Source organism: Dama dama, chromosome 20 (genome assembly GCF_033118175.1).
Source record: "Dama dama isolate Ldn47 chromosome 20, ASM3311817v1, whole genome shotgun sequence".
Classification (NCBI taxonomy): domain Eukaryota; kingdom Metazoa; phylum Chordata; class Mammalia; order Artiodactyla; family Cervidae; genus Dama; species Dama dama.
In genome coordinates this window covers 89,016,712-89,036,926 of record NC_083700.1, presented here as the reverse complement: position 1 = coordinate 89,036,926, position 20,215 = coordinate 89,016,712, and the positions used below count along the sequence as shown (strand labels likewise).

Below are 20,215 nucleotides of genomic sequence, written 5' to 3'. Positions count from 1 at the left end.
AGAGATGAGCTCTCTGAGCCTAGGTTTCCTCATCACTAAACCCCACGGACAGAGGAGCCTGGTGGCTACAGTCCATGGGGTTGCAGAATCGGACATGACTGAGCCACTAAACCAACACCACCACCACCAGAACGATGCCCGCCACTGGCGCACACACCCTTCCAAGCAGCAGAGCTGTCAGGGAGCCCTGCCTCCCCACTCGGCCGCTTTAGTTCTGAAGAAGCCTCCGCAGGGCAGGCGAGGTGCCTCATGAATGGGGGTGCCCTCGCCAAGGTGCCAGCATGCTGTACAGAGCAGAAGATCAACGAACATCCACGGCTTAGTGAATCTACAGACAGACCAGCTGGGAAAGGCCCGGGAGATGGGAGAGGCGGGCGGGCACGTCACTGGCCCCGTCAGGGTCCTGGGTGCCACAGAGGAGGTGGGCTGCACTGTCATTCCTCTTTCTCTCAAATGCTGCTCTTCCGGCATTTACCTGGTACATCTGCCTCAACAAATGCGTCCCAGGGGTGAACAGACGTTGCTCTCCTCAGCCTGGCCTCCTTCCAGACAATCTGTGTCCCACCTGTTCCCATGGCCGGCATGTCTGTGCCTGGCCGCGTGCTCGCACGGGCGGGTGAAGCTGAGAGAGAAGCCCCCAGGCCTGACCGCCCACCTGGGCCCATGCTCTGCTCCCCGCCACACTCCACAACTCCCAGGGGCTGCTCCCACAGGAAGCCCAGACCCAACCTCGAAGGTCCCCAAACCCCAGCAGGACTGAGCCTCTGAAACACAATGGCCAACTGTCCCCCCGGTGGCTCTGACTGGTCCTCTGGGACGACAGTGAGCCCGTCGGGGTCAAGAAACAGAACACTCTTCTGTTACAATTGCAGCCTGCCGTCACCACTTCTAAGAAGTCACTTCTCCTGCCCCTTCCTCAGCCACAAAACAGGACCCAGAACTCCTAACTCCCAGGGAAGGGGATGGGGGACTGTATGAATCCCCCAAACACACCACATGGCAGCAAGAAAACAGACAGCCCTGGAAACCAATACACTGGGGTTCAAACACTGTTTGCCTGTACTAGCAAGGGGCGACCGTGGCAAACCACTCAGCTTTCTGCACTAGGTTCAAATCACCGCAGTCCTACCTGCTCCTAAGTGTTGGGGAGGATTAAGCAATGGGATGGTCTGTGCTTTGTAACCCCGGGAAGCTGGTCATCTGGAAATAAGGAGGACTCGGGAGGCCCACAGTGGCTGTTTCAACAGACCCCAGGTAAAAGGGAATAGCGTGGGATGGGGCTGGCTTCTCTGGCTCAACATTCCAAAATGATTTGGTGTACAGAAAAGCAAACTTCTCTGTAGAGAGTCTGCCAACCATCCTGTAATGTGTTAAAATACCCCCCAAATATCAGGTTCTGCCTTTCCTACCTCCTTTGGTTGGAGGAGAAGCCAGCCCTGGTTGAGCTCCCCGCCCCTGGTATTATCTAGGATGAGGGCTGCCTGGGGGAATACGCCAGGTTATCCATTAGCTGCACTGTTTGTTTGCGGTTGGTTGTTCTGCTAAAATGCAACTTTTCATGATTTACAGCCAACAATTACTCCGCAGCAGCAGCAGAAAAAAATTTTTTTTAATTTTAAATGGGGTGAGGTAAACATCCTCCTATACTTTCTTCAAGTTCTTTCACAGACCAGTTTTACACTTAACTCTTTAATCATTCAGCAACTTATTTTGGTAAAGAACATAGATTTTACTCCTCAAATGGTCAACTGGCTTGGTACAAGTTCTCCAGTCATTTGAAATCAGAGACAAAAATTCTTACAAAGGCATGGGATGGTTTCTGAGCTTTTAAAAAATTCTGTCCTAATTCTGTCCATTCTAATGATCAGAGTTTTACAATGTATTTTATTATCTTCTTCAATTCTTTAGTGGAAGTTTTCTTATTTATTTTTATCTACTTATCCCACCAAACTTCTATCATTCATACAAGTCATCTTCCTACCAAAATAAAAAAATTCCTATATACATATAAATAAAATTTGGAGGAAAACTGACACCTTTCCAAAACAGAGGTACCCTCTTAGGAGGTGACCTTTCTCAAATTATTCATATTTCTGTTCAAGTCCACCAGTCAAGCAAGGAGGGTGGGTCAACGATGCTGATCAGAAAGGCGGTCAAGGGCAAGTGATACATTTGGGAAAACCAAAACCCTCTCTTGCCCTGATTAAATGTTTTATTCAATAAATGTGACACTGACTTGTTCTCAGGGTGAAGATGGAAAAGATGGCGCTCCTGATGACAGTGTGAGAAAGACGGAGCCGATGGCCCAACCCTGGGCTGGGTGGATGGCAGGGGCTGTCTAGCCTGATGCTCAGAACAAGCCAGGTACTGTCACACCATCTCTCCCTGAACCCCCAGGCGGCCTTCCAAGGCAGACACAAGCACCCTTACATTACAGATGAGAAAACAAGTGTCTGTGTGGAGAGCAGACTGAAGGTGGCCTTTTCCCACTTATCCTCCCAGGGTCCAGATCTACTCTTCCTCAGCCTTCAGCTCAGAAACAATGCGTGTCTTTCAAAGAAAGATCTGGAAAGCTTCAGCAACTTGGTTCTTTAAATTAGCATTATTCATTTAATATAAAACACTTTCCTATTATAGGACACAGCAGAGTAAAAAGAAAATTAGTCACTGTTTTTTGTTAAATAATATCGTAAGCACTTCTCCTCTCATTAAATGGTCAAAGAAAACATGATTTTTTAATGAGACTAATATTATTCAACTAATTTAATTAACAGGGCATTATATCAGTGTTTGCTAACTTAGTTACAAAATGATACCTCTTTGATCTCTTTGGTATTTTAACTTAATCTTTTGGATCACTAACCTTTTAAAATGGTTTACACTGGCCATTTAGTAAAACAAATGACAAATCATTCATGCCGTTTGCTATTTAGGTATTTGATGTCTTTCCTTAGTGATATACATGAGCTCTTTATATATTAAGGATATAACATATAGATATCTTATCATTTTAAAGAAAAAAAAAACTTTTAAAGGAATACTTGAACCAGGTGCATAACTTACAAGGCTCCCCTGACACCAAAATCTCTTTTTCCTACAAGATCAGGAATCCACAGTCCTTTGAATGTTAGGGATGGAAAATCCACAGTTCTAATAGGGGGATGGTATAATTCTTTGACATCTGGGTGGAAATGGACATTTGCTACCCTCCAGTGGAAGGAAGGCCATGTTAGTGGTGGCTCAGGTGTCAGGAAGCTGGGGTGATAACTTATCCTTTATAGGCTCTTTCAGCTGCAAAATTAAGTAGCTCTGCAGTGTTTAACTCTGTCTTAAAGTATGACAGTTACTGCCATTCTTTGATTTTGAGGCAAACATGAACTTATAATAGAAAACTTTCAAAAGGGCAGAAAAGGACAAAAAAGAAAATGAAAGCAGCAACCAGTGTCACAGAGAGACAAGAGGGTTAAGAAATCATTCTTGCACATGAAACCCAACAGACCTCACCCCACATCTATCAACGTGATGCTGCCCTCATCCCCACACCTCAACAGCACCTTTACCCATCTCTAAGACCCAGCACAATGTGAGGCATACAGCAGGTGTTCAATAAACAATTACAACTTTTATTGTTCAAAGACCTGCTTAAACCTGGCCATCTGGAGCCAGGCCTTTCCGGACTGCTAGGAATCGGCCTCTCCCTGTGGTTTCCAACTTGGAGTTAGAACTCCATTAAAGCACTCAGCAAAGTGCCTCATGTGAGTTTTCTCTAAAAACACAAAACCAAAACCAAAACCCCCTGACATTCACAGAGGCCAACAGCACATTGGAGCTGTAGTAGGTGCCCAGGAATTCTTCCACCGGTGTAGGGGAGGAAGGAGTGAGGAGCCAGAGACCTCCCGCCTGGGCTCGGGTAAGTCCCTGCTCGCCCTGGGCCTCTGTTGCGCCAGATGTCAAATGATGGGAGTTAGAGAAGACGACCTCTGCAGCTCTTCTTCCAAAGTGCTCTCCCAACCCAGTCCATACACCTAGCGGGGGCAGGGACTAGAAACAGCAGCTCCTAAATTTTAGGAAGGAAGACCCTAAATTTTAACTCTTCCCCATTCATTACAGAAAGAACTCTTAGGACTTCCAGTGCAGTGGTGGTGCAGTGGTTAAGAATCTGCCTGCCAATGCTGGGAACACAGGTTTCATCCCTGGTCTGGGAAGATCCCACAAGCCACAGAGCAACGAAGCCTGTGCCACAACTATCAAAGTCCAAGCTCTAGAGCCTATGCTCCTCAACAAGAGAAGCCATCACAATGAGAAGCAACTAGAGAGTAGCCCCCGCTCGCTGCAACTAGAGAAAGCCTGTGCAGGACAACGAAGACCCACCTAAGACTAAATAAGCATTTTAAAATCTCAAAAAAAGAACTCTTAGAGGTTAAAACTTCACCACCACCTACAAACCTATTGATTATCAAAGCCTGGAGATAACAGCTAGCTCAAGACATCTGGGCTCTCCCCTGCACCAACCGCAACCCCCAACAGCCCCCCTCACCAACCTTTATCCATATATGCATACATGCACACATGGACTAAAAAAGGCAGAATCAAACTGGGCACGCAGTTTGGCAACTCATGCTTCTTTTTTTTAACTAACTAAAAATTCTTTTCCAAATAGAAAACAGGCCTTGCAGTGAGTGGTGTGGGCCACTGCAGCCAGCTGCCTCCTCCAAGCCTCCGGGATCTAGTCCACTTGGAAAGCCTGAGGTGCCTTCAGACATCTGCCTGAAGCTGTAAAAGTCCCCCTCCCTGCGAAGTATTTTATTTTTGTTCACAGCCAGGGACGCTTCCAAGGAGGGCTCATCCTACAACGTTCACCCTCAAGAGTAGGGTTTCTTTATGACCCCAGGACGGCTACACAGCCACCGGGGCTTAGGGGTTCGCTGCAGCCCCCCAGCTCTGTTTGTGTGCTCCGGATGCCACTCCACCAAACCCCGTTGTCAACAGTCAGGAGAGACCTGGACACCACCCCTGACCCAGAGTAAGCACATTCTCCCCACAACCCTTACCCTGGTAGAGATGCAGGGCTCAAACCTGCAGCCTTGGAATCTGAGCGACAGTGAGGAGCTTTGAAAGCCGTGAGAGGAAACCTGGGCTTGCTGCTCAAGGCAACAGGGAAGAGATTTCAGCAAAAGAGCAAGCAGCTCAGGACAGTTGAGAATCCTACCTGACACCTCTTACCCCATGCCAGGCATCCCAGCGCATGCCTGACAAACTCACCCAACACCACCAGGGTACCCAAGGCTCCACAAATGAACAGACTTGGCAAGTTCTGGATGTGGGCCCTTTCCTCAATCCATAGCAAGGAGCCCCATGCGACTCAAGGAACAGGGTCAGTAGAGAGGGAACAAGAGACAAGCTCCCAGGAGCCTCCCACTTCACATCTTGTAGTATCTTGTGGTAGGTGACACTCATGCTTCCTTCAAGAAGCAGAGCCTGATGCGGGCGGGGTGGGGGTGGGGCGGTATGTTCCCTACAAGACAGGACCTTCTAGCCTTACCCTGAGATCCCCAGTTAGCCTCACCCACAAACTAGCATGGAATCCCCCCACCCATTTTTACTCTAAAGTTCTATGCACAGGAAGCTCCTGGAAAACGGAATAAAAACACGTTCAGAGCGGACGGCGGGACTGCTGCCAGGTCGGCCAACCCCTCCTGACTGATTTACAAGGCTGCAAAATGGAACTTTGTTCTGCAAATCCCCTCCTTCCGCGCCCCACCCCAATACTCAGGCGTGTAGCAGTACGGGGCCCACATGTGAAACCACCAAGTACAGCCTTTCTTGGCTGAAACTCAACACAGGCCACGTGGCCAGGCACCCAGGACACCAGGGGCATGTGGCGCATGGCAGTGTGCTCACAGCTGGGCAGCGGAGGACACCTGGGGGGACAGGGGCACTGCAGCTCTGAGAAATGAAGGGCTGTGAGAGAAGGTCATATTCCCGGGAGGGAGGTATGTTTACACAGGTGTCATCAGGTCAGGGGGTTCAGCATTCTGTGCAAAATACAGATTTCACAATTCAAAATACAACATTCACTGCAAAATATAGGAATGACCTGGGACCCGCTGGGCCAAGCTTCCTCAGTTCAGTTCAGTCACTCAGTCGTGTCCAACTCTTTGCAATCCCATGGACTGGACTGCAGCACGCCAGGCCGCCCTGTGCATTGAGTCAGTGATGCCATCCAACCATCTCATCCTCTATCGTCCCCTTCTCCTTCCGCCTTCAATCTTTCTAGCATCAGGGTCTTTTCCAATGAGTCAGTTCTTCACATCAAGTGGTCAAAGTATTGGAGTTACAGCTTCAGCATCAGTCCTTCCAGTGAACATTCAGGACTGATTTCCTTTAGGATGGACTGGTTGGATCTCCTTGCAATCCAAGGGACTCTCAAGAGTCTTCTCCAACACCACAGTTCAAAAGCATCAATTTTTCAGCGCTCAGCTTTCTTTATAGTCCAACTCCTCACATCCATACATGACTACTGAAAAAACCATAGCCTTTACTAGACGGACCTTTGTTGGCAATGTAATGTCGCTGCTTTTTTCCCCCAAGTTTCCTAGAGGGAATTTTAGCAGCATCAACAGACTGAAGATGTAGCTAAGGGAATGGAAAGAATCTTGTCAGACAGAAAGGCCAAGACAGAGAGAAGCGGGGTGGCAAAAGCGGAAGGTATAGGCAGAGGCCTCTCGGTTTTATGTGCAGACCACAGAAGAGAATCCATTTGGAGAACAGAGGTTCTAATTCTGCAGCTTGGAAAAACACACAGAGCTGCTGCTACGTGAAGAGACAGAACTGGCTGGCGTTAAAAATAGGCTTGGATGACACAGGGGAGTGAGCAACACAGGATCCCTGCCTCCAAACGGCCAGGGGGCCATCATGTGTGGGGAGGAATGGACGTGCTCGCCCGTCGCCGCTGAGGGATGGCCCTGGGTCCAGGGGAAGATGCTCCAAGCCACCGAAAGCTTCTCCAGATGGGAGCATCAGAGTGAAGAGCCTCTGGGAGTAGTGGGTCACGTCATCTTGGGTGGCCCAGCGGGGACAGGGTGTGAGCGCACTCAGGATCAGAGGGTGTGGGTTTCATCTCTGCTTGGCCACAATGGAGCCATGGGGACTGCCTCAGCCTCCCCTCTGAAAAGAGGGGAGCTATGTTACCCAGCACCACGTGGCACTTCCTGGGGATAGTTAGGAGACAGAAGAGCCCCGGATGGAGGGTCCTGGGATCAGGGTTCCAGGTCTGGCTATAAACGACCTGCTGTGTGACTCGGGGGGAGCCTTCTTGCCCCCTAGGCCGCTGCTCAGTTCCAAGCGAGGTGGCTGAGGTCCTGCTGCTACAGTGAACCAAGAGGGCGTCACACCAAGCTCTCAGCCACACACACTGAGAAAAGTGTGAGAAAAGCCCCAGCTTGCACAGCCAGGCCATCAGGCTCAGGTGAGGGCTGTCTTGACACCAGAGCTTCTTCCCTAACATCCCCATCTCATTTCCGTGTCCTGAAAAGTGAGGATGGATGCAGGAATGCAGAGAGAGCAGGCAGAGAGAAGCAAATGCCTTTTCATCCTGATCCCAGAGCCCTGGGGAGAGGGAAGGGGATACGATTTACTTCTCAACATCCCTGCGAAGATGTCACTGCTGTTTACCGGTAAGAAATCAGGCCCAGAGAAGTGCATTATTCTAAGTGTTCTCACTTCAGTCTCTCTGTCCCTCCACCTCTGATTTCAGTCCAAGAAACCTAAATAATGCACCCCTCTCTGCCCTGCCACCAGTCCCTGCAAAGCAGAGTTCTGGGTGCTTTTTTGGTGCTTATTAAGAGAAACAACAGATCACAGTAACCTAAGGTAAGCACAAGGCATTCTCTACATCTGAGATCATCCACATGTTTTTCTCTTCCCAAAGTAGACTGGCCTTCTAACTGCTCCTTCCAGCAAGTATTTCACTGAGTTGGCCTCTGCTAAGGGTGCGTGCATGCTTGTGTGTGCCTGTGTGTGGGAATGTAAGATCTCGCTGAAGAGTCTGTTGGATCTAACTGGTAAATTACCCTGGGAAGAGAAGGAGAAACAAGGTAGGTGGGGAGCTTAAAAAGGTTAGGAGTGCTTTCTACACGGCCATGTGTTCAGCAAACGCTGGCTCCTGGGCCGCCAGGGATGTGCTATGCTGTGCCCGCTGAGGTGGGAGACGACAGAGGCTAGGCTCTGCCCGTGAGGTCCAGGAGATGAAATGAAGTCTCCACAGGAGAACTAAGGGACGCGGGAAGGTGCTCTAGGCAGGAGCTGTGAGGCGGGGATTAGGGGGATCAGGGAGGCTTTATGGAAGAGGTGGCACTCAAGCCAGGGCCTTAAAGGACAGCAAGCCTCGGAGATGCAGGAGGTGATAGGAAGGTGAGAGATTACTGCTGTCATCTTAGCCTTCCCCTGGAACCAGGCCTTCTGACAGCTTCTCCTTCAGAGCATAAATCCTCCACCCTCCCCAGCCACTCCATCTCGCTGACAGGGTGGGCATGGGGCTTACCCACATCCCCTCCCCAAGAAAGGGGAGGAGGCTGCCCACCCAGCTCACCAGCTAACCTAGGCGCAGATCATCCCACTTCTTTCCCCATACTCCTGGACAACTGGGCAGGTACGATAGATGAGAAAACAGAGGCTCAGGGACTCGTCCAAGGTCACTCAGCTCAGAACAGGCAGAACTGGAAGTCAAGCCCAGACCTTCTGGCTGTGTTCCAGCTTCTCCGGTCTAAGCTTTGAAACTGACGTTTAAAGATGCTGCCGGAGGGTAAAGAGGTCTGGGCTCTATGCCCAGCCCCTCTGTTCTCCAGCAGCTGGGGTACAAGGGCACCTCACTTTACCTTCCTGAGCCCTTCATCATTGTCTATTATGGAGAGGCCTCTACCCTCAACAGGGGTATGGGGAACCCAAATATGACTCCTCAGATAAGGGGCTTAAACTCCTGAGCCAGCAACACAGCACCAGGTGGAAGACACACGCACTTGCTTTCTATGATTCTATGAACACAGGGCAGGCCAGGGCGTGGGAAGGGTGGGGGCCAGCAGAAGACAGCATCCTTGGTGAGACAGAACCCAGTCTTCTGAGGAGCGGCCTCTCTCGCTTTTTAAAAAAAAATGAAAGAAAGGCACCCCAGTCAGACCATTTTCAAGAGGAAGAGGCACTGGCTTCTCTGTGCCGAGAAGGTCACGGCCACCACCCCACCAGGCCCTGCCCACCAACCCAGGAAGCACTCGCTTCTCCTGGGAACGGGATCAAAGGGCATCCTCTGTGTAAGAGGCGGAGCCCATGAAATTAATACCTGGTTATACTGTAGGTGCCAGCCAGGGTGCCTGCTCCCGTGTGCAAACATCTCCCCAGCTGAGTCGCGCAGCAGAGGGCACGGGTCCTAGGCGTGTACACGTGAGACAAGGGAGATTAAAGGCAAGAGGTCCCCCCTGCAAATGAACAGTGTGGAGTGGATCAACAGCACACTGTTTGTACAACGCTGATTTTCTTCTTAAAGAGAGATGAGCTTCAGACCCTGGTTTACACCATTAGCAAAACACACACACACACACACACACACTCCCACTGTCTTAAAGGAGCCTCTTACAACCGCAAACATGTCATAGTAGGCCAGTGACAGTTCCTTAACAACACTGGCAGTTGCTTCTGCAAAGTGGAAAATTCCCTGGCATGGGCCTGCACACACGCTCAGTTCCAATGACAACTTAATCCTGCCAGGACTGAGGTGTGCACAGAACAAAAAACCCACCCACTTTAGAAACTTGCATTTTTTTAGCTTTAAGAAAAATCATTAAAGGGTGGCCCCCAGAACACCTTTCAAGAAAGGGGGTGCATACTTTGCTCACCGGCACCAGATTCAGGGAGGGCAGAGTCACCTTCCGTCAGCTCAGCCCCTGTCATGACAGGATAAGGTGCACAGCCTGAAAAATCTCATCTGGGTCCCCTGACATCCAAGTGGGCAAGTTTTCACTCGGATGGGGAGGGGTTGCAAACGAAGGAGCCGGGAATGCAGGCGCACGGGCTGTAGGAACAGATGCCGCCTAAGCCTTTAAAGCGCGTATTAATTGCGCTCATTTAGCTAACAGTCTCCGTTTCGGCCCCCACCCTGGTCGACCAGGGTCCTTCGGTACCGCTGGAGAGATGCAAGCTGTTGGCCTTACTGTTATTTTGTCAGCCATTAAACGATTCATCGGAGTCATTAATTGATTTATTACTGCTGCCTGCTCAGAGGGTTTAGCAAATAAGGAATGATGTAGGTCACAACGCAAAGGAAATTGAACCAAACAACTCCATGAGCAGCCAGGTACTTAGAATCCACTGCTGTCCACTCGGACAGCCCTCCACACCCAGCTGTCAGATGGGGGGCTGCATTGCTGGCTCTCCTGCCTGAAGCCCAGGTGTCAGCCTGCCTCCAGCACACGTGTTATGCTGCCCAAGAGGCAGACAGAAGGTGGAGAAGCTCGTCTTGAAGGCTCCTGGGCATCTGCCAGGTGAGGTCACCAGTAGCTGGGCCCACGGCTGGGCCCTCCAGGACACAGGGAAGAGGCATGACATCAGGCAGAGCACTCCGGCTGGGGATATGGCACACTCTGGCCACATCTCCCCCTCTCCCCGCACTGCCCACAGGGATGACAGGACAGCAACAGCTGACCAAACAGGTGCCTCCTAATGCCTGGCCCTTTCTTACTTATCTCTGATCCCCTCAAAAAGCCCCAGGGGGGCAGGTGGCATTAGCATCTCTATGTTACAGAAAACTAAAGCTCAGAGAGCTGATCTGCCCGTGGTTCCACAGGCCGGGAAGCAGCACCCTGGGACCTGAACCCACGTCTAGCTGACTTCCAAGTCCACGTTCCTTCCCCTCAACCAAATTCTTTAGGTAACACAAAGGGGCACTGCAGCTCAGCCTCAATGACAACCTCCAAAAAACTAGCCAGGAGACTGAGAACAGGACGATCCCCTCCCTGCCCTCCCTACCGAGGTGCCTCATTTACAAAACAACAGGGTCCAGGGTGGGCAGAATTCAGTCCCTTCTGCCCCCACCCACTGCCTTGACCCCCTGAGATGATGCTGCCTAATAGGGCTCCTTCCTCTTGTGAAGACTCCAGTTGCTGGGAGCGAACCCTCCCTGAGGCTTCCCCTGCTGCCCACCTGTCCTTCTAGCCTAAATGCAGCAGTTGCAGGAAACCTTCCCAGAACTAGATCAGGCACCCAGTAGCTGCACAACAAAGGTCTGCCACACTGGATGGGACTGTAGAAAAGTTCCCAGGTCTCACCCTGCTCCCAGGCCCTGGGGTGCTGAGCAGACTCAGAGAGCGGTGTTGAGATGAGGGGACCAGGACGGTCATTTTACAGAAAGGTTAACACCCTCGACAAGAGGATTCACGAGGTCACAGATTCCAGGCAAGTCTGTGTGCGCATGTGTCTGTCTTTGTCTCTGAGGCAGGAACAGTAACAGCTCTGGTACCCAGTGTCCCTAAGGAACCAAACTCAGGCAGTCTGGTTGACTTAAATTCTGTGATCACAGCAATCAGCCCCTCAAAGACACACCACATTCCTCGCTACCTGGCAGCATTCTAGAACAGGGCCCACTCTGGCGGGCATGCAGGGGACCCACTCTGGCGGGCATGCAGGAGGCCCTCTCAGGAAGGCGGGCTATTCAGTTTGCTCCAAGAGTGATGTGGCGGGGGGGTGGGGCGCTGAAGATGTAGGTCAGGCATGGACTAAGACCCCCGGCTGCTTCAGTCGTTGACACAGCCCAGTCTGCAAGCTCGTTCCACAGCCTGTTGAGGTCTAGCCAGAGCCATTGCAGGGCGAGGCAGGGCTGCCCTTTGGAGGTCACCACAAAGAGGCCCACAGATGCTTGCTGGGGGTCTCCCAGGCACACAGGCAGGGCCTTCTTGTTAGCATCCCGCCACAATGGTTCCAGAGCACCCAAGGACACACTCGGCTTTTAGGATCCTAGTGAGAAACCTGCTAGTGGGACGGGGCCAGGAGCCCAGCCTGGAAGAACCAGAGATGACCTGACTAGTCAAAGGCTTCCAAGGGACCAGAGGACCTTATCTACTGAGACTTCTGACCCATACACGGGATTTCTCAGTGGTCCACCCCTACTTTCCCCATCAATCCATATGGTATTGAATGCACAAAGGAAGGTCTTTTCTAGAGACCTTCATCAGGGTGCAACAAATCAGATTCTTTAAATCCATCACAAAAGGAATAACCTATTGTTATTACATATGTTTAGTACTCTCTGGCTTACAAGGCCTTTCTTTCATCCAAATTTACTTGATGAACATGCCCAACTATCCCTCTGCGGAGGCTGGTCCATCTCTCTGGAACATTCTCGTTCACTCTCTCCTCCTGGGCAAAACCTCTTCATCCTCCATGTGTTCCTCATCACAGTACTTGTCACATCCGACTGTTAATTTCTTATTAAATTAGCCAGCTGCCTTCACAGGGATGGGGGCAGGAATGGTGTGCACAGCATAGAGAAGGTGCTGGCTCAGTAAATACTTTTTGGATGAATAAAGTTCTTACAGAAATTCTGCTTATCAAGAAGAGTCACCATGTCTACAAGGTCAAATTGCAGGACTAGCTAACTCATACAATTACCCTCTCTGCTCCAAACACAGCACCTCTGCCACACACACACATGCATGCACACCCCACCATGCCCACACACATCTTAGAACAAGCTGTTTCCTCTGCCTGTGAAATCCAAGCTTTGGGTGTTCAGAAAACCTGGGCACTGATGTGGCTCCGCCCTCCTGGCAGATGACTTGGGTGGCCTCTTCTGGTGTCAACGGTCAGGTCAGTAAAATGAGATCATGGTTACACCTCCCCTCCCAAGACAGCTGTGGAGACAGCTTAAGCTAACATCTAGGCAAAGCATCTTTAGTTCCAAAAAAGACAAAAAAAAAAAAAAAATGCAAGGGAGTGGGGTGTCCTCCAGAGTTAAACTGCCACTGTGTCTCATTCCCACTGGACGAAGTCAAGCCTGGGGCCAGTGGGCTGGGTGCAGTGAAAGGATCAGGTATGAGTTGAGGCATCTTTATGAGTAGCTAAGACCTAGCTGCCTCTCCCAGCCCTGGTGGTCGAGCTGCCCTACCATTTCCAAAGCAGAGCTTGCTGTTCACTCTCAAGACAGGTTGAATGCTCTGGTTCTCAGCCTCCTTGCAGGTAGATGTCTGCTCCGCTGGCCCAAGGAGCAACTTTTTCCATACGCTTCTTAGAGAGGCCAGAGAACCTGGCTACTACCTCCAGGGCTTGGGGACAGGCAGAGGTGGGGGGGGGGGGGGGGTGGTGCTCCTGAGCCTGGGCAGAAGTTGAAGAAGACATTAAGGCAGAGGTCTCCCCCTAAATGCCTTCCTGTGCCCCAGAAAATGTGCCCCATAGACAGAGGAATCCACTGCCAATCTAACAACTGCCCTTTGCGGCTGGACCCTCCAAATCATAGATTTAAAAAAAAAAAAAGACATGGTTCTTGGAATCAAGAGACATGGCACAGAGCAAGCCTTGAGCTCACTCGGTCAGAATACATCCTCCTCTTGAATCAACTTCTCATTTGACGTGAAAGAACTTGAGAGAGGCAGAGAGAAGAGAAAGATAAGACGCCGAGAAAAGGGGGAGGGTGGGCCATGACCAGGCTCTCTGAGCCTACAGGAACCTCTGGCCACACCCCTGTTCTGTCTACCATGTCCTGAGAACAGCTCCAGCACTTCACCAAGCAAGTCTCAGCCCCACCCAGGACACTGTTCATGCTACTTTCACTCTCTCTGCTCAACAAGCTCCCCTGCCACCTTCCCTTTATCTACCTACATCCCTTTATCTACCTACCGAACTCCTCGTCATCCACCTATGCCCACCTCTTATGTCCCTGCTTCCCAGCACAGAACAGGCATGAGAGGCCCTGAGTAGGTTCATGAGCTAGGACTCAATTTTAGAAGATACTTGCTTCTGCCTGCAACCCTCTCAACAAGGGCTGAGATGGAAGGTTCAACACCAATGAACTCCTAACCAAGGGCTGCCATGGTAAAGCAGACAGAGCACTGGACTGAGGGGAGGAGCTTCGGCCCCACAGCTCCCTGGCTAATTCAGAGGCAGGCAGTTCACTTCCGTCTGGAGATGCTCCCCGGCCCCATGCCCTGACCAATATAAGACAACACCTTACTGGAGTTGGCATGAGTTAATGCAAACAAGGAGATAACGGAAGGGCTGGGATCTCATCTTAGCCTCTCTCCTCCTCCCATTCTCACCTCCCTCTTTTCATGGACACCAAGCTTCAACCTTGAGAAGCACATGCTGGTCCCCAGCCTCTGCACATGCCATCCCTCCACCCAGAATGCCCACCTCCCTGCTGGCTTCTGCCATTCTAATCCATCTACCCATCCATCCCTCAGGTTGCCCTGGGCGCTGGGCAGGATGACTTTTTTCCTCTTCCAAGTCAATGTAAAACTCTGTAACCCCTACAACACTTTCTACCTGGCCTTATCATATGGACAAAGCTATCTCCCTGCAGGACTACTGGTTCCAGAAAGTAGAATCCAAATATTAACTATGTCCAATAATCAGTAACCACTCAATGACTGGGGGCTGTGAGAATGCTTTTGGACAAAGCTAGGCCTGGCTCTTCTGGGAAATGTCTTATTTTTCTCCTTTATAAAAATGTAACTTTAAAGAACAGAACATACTCTCATAAATCCAAATGTCAAAAGGGACAAAGAGGGGCCTTATCTTCCCAAAGTCTCCATGTTCCTCTTCTCAAGCAATCATTGGAGAAGAGAAACATGGAAACCTTGGAAAAAACCTCAATTTGAATCTTAGTTCTATTCCTAGCTTGAAACGTGTAAGCCACATAGACATCACAGGACCATCCTTGAAGGATGATGACCAAACTCCCTACTCTGCTGCAAATCTGGTCTAAAGCAGTCTGGTTTTCTTTTATTTTTGTCTAATTGCATTTGAGGCTGTGGCCTGATTTTCTCCACTGCAGACAGGAGTTTTTTAATCAGCTTCAGGTAATCCACAGGCCTCCAGAAAATCTGAACCTAGAACCTTAGAACAGGAAGGAGCCCCAGCTTCTCTGCTAACAGACCTAGCCGCAGCCTCACAATCCTAGGTGGAGGGCAGGAAAGGTCTGAGACCTGAGTCTTCAAAGACATCATGCCTTGGCAGTCTTATCTAGAAAATGGCAATAATTTGCCTTGCTTCACAGAGTTTATGAAGTAAGGTTTCTGCTTCCCCCAGAAATAGTGCTCAGCCTACATCCATCAGGTGGCTCAATAATTACTTTGTTGAATGGACACTCCTTCTAAACCCCTCTCTCCACTTTTTATCCACCAAGGAAGTCCCATGCCCTGTGTGGACTAGGTGGGCACTGCTCACCTGTAGAGCCTCTCAGCGCTCCCATCACTGTTCCCCAAAGCTTGCTGGTTCCGCATTCCAGGAACAGAAATAACCCACCACACATCATGCAGACATGGAAAGGAAGCTGATCTCACTTAGCCCTCTCAACAGCTTGCTCCTTTGTTTCGTGTCTGACCTACCTTGCCAATGAAGACCACGATGGTTAAGTGTCTTTACAAGGTTGCAGTTCTTCCTGGCTGGGTCCAGTCACCACACACCAACACACTGCATCCCCTCCAGTGGGAACCAAAAGGAAGACTCCAGTCATGGAAAGGATAAGACTTTAATCTTACAAACAGGCCTTCCAGTGATGGTACCAGTGTGAGGCAGGTCTCTTCAACCTTAACTTGCCCATCTGTGAAATGGGAAGTCACCATTCCTTGCCTGGCCTACCTAACACAGGAGTTTGAAGAAACAAACAGAAAACTGGGTGTGAACAGAAGAGCAACTGCATCCCCTGTTCCCTGGCAACCCAAGGAGGACACCACAGTGGTAAAGGCACAGGGCTAGGTGTCAGGCCCTGGCAGGCTGCTCCCCATGAGTCCCTTTCCTTCGTCTATTTAAAAAAAAAAAAAAAAAAAAAACCAGGGGTGGATTCAATTCTTGGTTCCCAAACCTCCCTGCACATCAGAATCACCTGGGGGCTCTGCCAGCCACCCAGTCACCACCCTCCCTAGGCTGCAGGAAGCCTATATTGATCCAGTTTTGGGCAACTCCAGGATCAGATGTCCCAGAAAACTCTTCTTGGGTTCTGCCTCTGCCCTGAGCAGCCCCAGGTCCAGGGGTGGTTAGATGGGCAGGCGTCTTTTACCCCTCACCCTCCCCAGCCAGGCTCCCAGGAGGCCTGTAGAAAGCCTCCGGATGCAGGTCGGGGCTTAGACAGCCGCCCAAACAGGTACGGGCCCAGATTTAATTGGCCTCTTGGTTAAGCTTTCTAATCTCATTAAAGCTGCCTCCATCATGCAGACCACGGCTCTGAATTTAATAACAGAAGAGCACTGCCCTGCCCCACTGTAAGCTGATTAGGTCTGGGGAGGCCAGAGAGGACCGCTCTGGACCTGAGGCCCCCTGGCTGCAGTCAGACCACTCTGGGCCCTACCACGCCACGCTGCCATGTGGATGGCGCACACTCAAACTCCGAGGAGAGGGGCACACTGCAAAGGGGGGCAGGAAGGAAGGAAGTGGGAGAAAGTGCTTCGAGCAGGGGTGCAGGGCCAGACCTGCCTACCCCACCCTGGGGAGCCAACGCAGTCTCCATGACTTCCAATAAAGACAAACAACCAAGTAATTATATTTACCTCATCAGGGTGCAGTAACAGTGTCCACCCCACAGCAGGAGACGGCAGCCCTTGTGGGCAGAGTGGGGGCTTCCCAGCTGCCTCCTCGAACTCTTCCTGAAGCCCCCAACCTTGACTTCATTCTCAATGGGAGGGAGAAGGCAGAGGGCCGCGGAAGACTTGTCCTGCCACCCATGCTTCCCCCACCCGCCCCATCCCCCTGACAGGAGCTACTCACAGCCCTTCCCCGACAAGTGTGTGACAAGGGCTGAGCAAGGAGCCAGCTCTTGGACATCGGCTCCAAAAACACCACGGTCAACGTGTGCAAACATCCCTGTGCAAATACACGTCGCCCACTTCTCACTCATCTCGCGCTATCTAAATATATCCCGAGGAAGTAACTTGGCAGTGATGAGAAATTCTGCAGTGGCTCCAAAGTAGCAACAACAAAATACACACACATATGCACGCGCACACACACGCACGCGCGCGCGCACACACACACACACACGCTTTGCTCTGTTGTAGGTGCCACACTGGGTCAAGGACATGCATGGAGACCACACACACAGGCAATATCTGCCCAGTGTGTATCAGGGATTCGGTCCTCCTGAGGGTTAGTGATCAGTTATCATTAATGTTTAATAGGGAAGATGAGATGAGATCTTAGAAGGGAAGGGACTCCATGCAGTTTCCAGGCTGGGCAAGCACAGATGCCCTGTCCAAGGGAGATGCTCGGGGGCACACCCAGCCGAGTACACACACACACCCATCCCCACCCCTCTGGGACTCGCTTTAAGACACTGGCATTTTCCACTCCACTTGCCAAGAATGAGCCACCCTGCCCTCTGTGATCCTCCAACCCCTGAAACAAAGGCGGCAGTCATGGGGGCGGGCTAGCATATCGCAGGCACCAGTCTGATGCCTCCTCCGCCCCTGCCATCTTCACCAAAGGGAAATGAAGGCTCACAGAAAGAGACAGACACGCCCAGGAGCAGGCCAGGGTGCTCCACACGCCACCATGCTTTCACTCTTTGGATAATTTGGAAAGAGGTGGGGTTTTTTCCCCCAGTGTCCTCAGCAAATCCAGGTTCAGGCAAATCACCCCTAAGCCCACCCTCTTGGGTACAAGGGCACCAAATTATTAGGAAAATGTGTGACAGTCAGGGGGGTCTGGGCAATCCTCCCAATTGTGCCAGGTCTCAATAGGCCAGGCTGATTCTCAGCTTCCATATAACACCCCAGACCATGTCTTCCCCATCATTTCACTGGACTCGCTCCTCAAGCCTGGACCAGTGCGCCAGCCTCCTTGTTCGTGGATCTACCCTAGTCGTCCTCTTGTCCTTCCTCCTGTCCCCAAGCAGACCTAATGGGCAGGCTCACAACCCAAGAGGACTTTGCTCCAAGCTGCACGCTGTCCAGCTGGGCCGTTCAGTCTCAGCTCCACCCCCACAGACCCTCCTTCTTGAACATGGCAAGTCTTTCAAGCTTCCAAGTGTTTATACAGGCTCTTCCCTTTCCCTGGAATGTTCTCTACCTTTCGGGGGTGGGGGGTGGGGAGGTGGTGTTATGCAGCACATGGGATCTTAGTTCTTCGACCAGGTTCAAACCTGTGCCCCCTGCACTAGAAATATGGAGACTTAACCACTGGACCGCCAGGGAGCCCCTACCCTGCAACGCTCTCGTCACACTCTTCCCTTTCAGTCACCATCTTCTGCCTCTTTTTTTCTCTTGGGGACCCACACAAAAAAGCCACCTCATGCAGGAAGCCCTCTGGGTTGAGCCAGGAGGGCTTTCTCTTGGGACATCCAGGGACGGGACCCTTTGCAGCACCATGACCATCTCCTTACGTCTGTTTTTCTCACTAGACCATCAGATTCTAGAAGGCAAATGGTCCATGAGGCATCTCCAGGCCCAGCTAAAAAGGTCCAGCACACCAAAGGCATTTTCAGGCCAACACAACTTCCAAAAGAAACTTGAAGTCTCAGAACCAATACCGGAGACCCTGCTTACTCCAATCCCAGCTTTTTAAAGTCAAGAAACGGGAGGCTCAGGAAGGATAGGGGAGTGTCGACATCACACCACTGGTTAGCAGCACTGGACCTGGAGCTGGCTAGGCTCTTCATCTTCATCATCTAGGTCAGCCAAAAGCTCCTACCGGAAGACCCAACTCAGGAGACGGCCACCAGGACCAAGCATCCAAGAAAGCAGGTGTCAGAGAGGTCCAGAGGCAGCCCAGGAAGAGCTGCTCGAGGGCTCCGGAGCCCAGCAGCAGGGGACGTACAGGCCAGCCTGGAGGCCCTGAGGGGAGACGGCTGGCTCAAGCCCCCTGAGCACTCGCTGGACCAACACGGTAGGAAGGACTAAGGACAGGACTCAGCATGTGGGGCACTCAGCAGACATGCGCTACTGCACAACTAATGGCACTAACGACCAATTACACACCAATGCAACGCAGGGTACCACGCAGGCCTGCGCCTGGCTCCGGGATCCCAGAGAAAGGAGGATTATTTCTGCTGGGGGGTGGGGCCGTCTGGGGCGGTGACATCTGATCAGACACCATCTGTTATTTTTCTCTAATTGTTCCACATGTGTGAAATTTTGATTCTGAGCTAGAATGTGGACTCTGAAAGACCGAGACTGCGGTCGCTTCCCCTGCCTCCCCCAGCCTCTCTCTCCCCAAACATCCATTCCACAGCAGGGCTCCCAGTGGAGACTGAGGGACCACCGATGGGAGGGACGGACCTTCTATTTCAAAGAGGAAGTATAAAACCAGTGCTGGTTCCCCACAAGCCTGCTTTACCTGCAGAAGCCCCCTGAGCCCAACAAGAAATCCAGCAGGATCCATGGGCATTCCCAACACCCCATGTACCCAGTGTCCCCAGAGTGTCATGAAGACCTGGGTCCTCCTAGGCTCTGCTGCACACTTCCCGTGTCCGCCGGGTGGCACCAGCTCTCCTACACACGCACCTTCTCCCCCCTCAGCAAGCCTGCATGATAGCACTCACCACCCCCACTTGATAGACTGGGAAAACAGGCCCAGACAGAGGGCCCTTGGTGAGGTCAGCGGCAGGCCCACACGGAGTCCTTTCCCACATCACACAGCCCGTAATACCCATTCCCTGCCAACAGTGGCTTGCGACAGAAGCCTCACCAGAATCCTCTGGTATGAATCGGGAGCCGCTCAGACGCCCCATCTGTGAGAACCACCACCACCACCAGATCCACTGTGGTTTCCCAGCACCAACTCAGCTATGGGGCACCCCACCCCAGGTGGGGTCACGCACACACACACCATGCTACACCCCAGTTGACAGTGACACCCACCTTCTCGCTCTCCTGAGGCCTCACCCCCACCCACCCCCAGCCCCAGCCGAGTTTCCATAGAAGCCCAGAAGAACGCAAACTCCCAATTATTCCCTTTCTTGCTTGAATAATGGCCACTTCACAATTCTCCCTCCCCGCGCTGGGACCATCGCCGCTCTGAGCGG

At 51.5% G+C, this 20,215-nt stretch overlaps 1 protein-coding gene across 2 annotated transcripts in view; it reads right to left on the bottom strand.

Moving 5' to 3' along the window:
• SSBP3 (single stranded DNA binding protein 3) overlaps positions 1-20,215 on the bottom strand; it is a 166,696-nt gene that overhangs the window by 50,073 nt on the left and 96,408 nt on the right. The gene's annotated exons all lie outside the window — the stretch shown is intronic.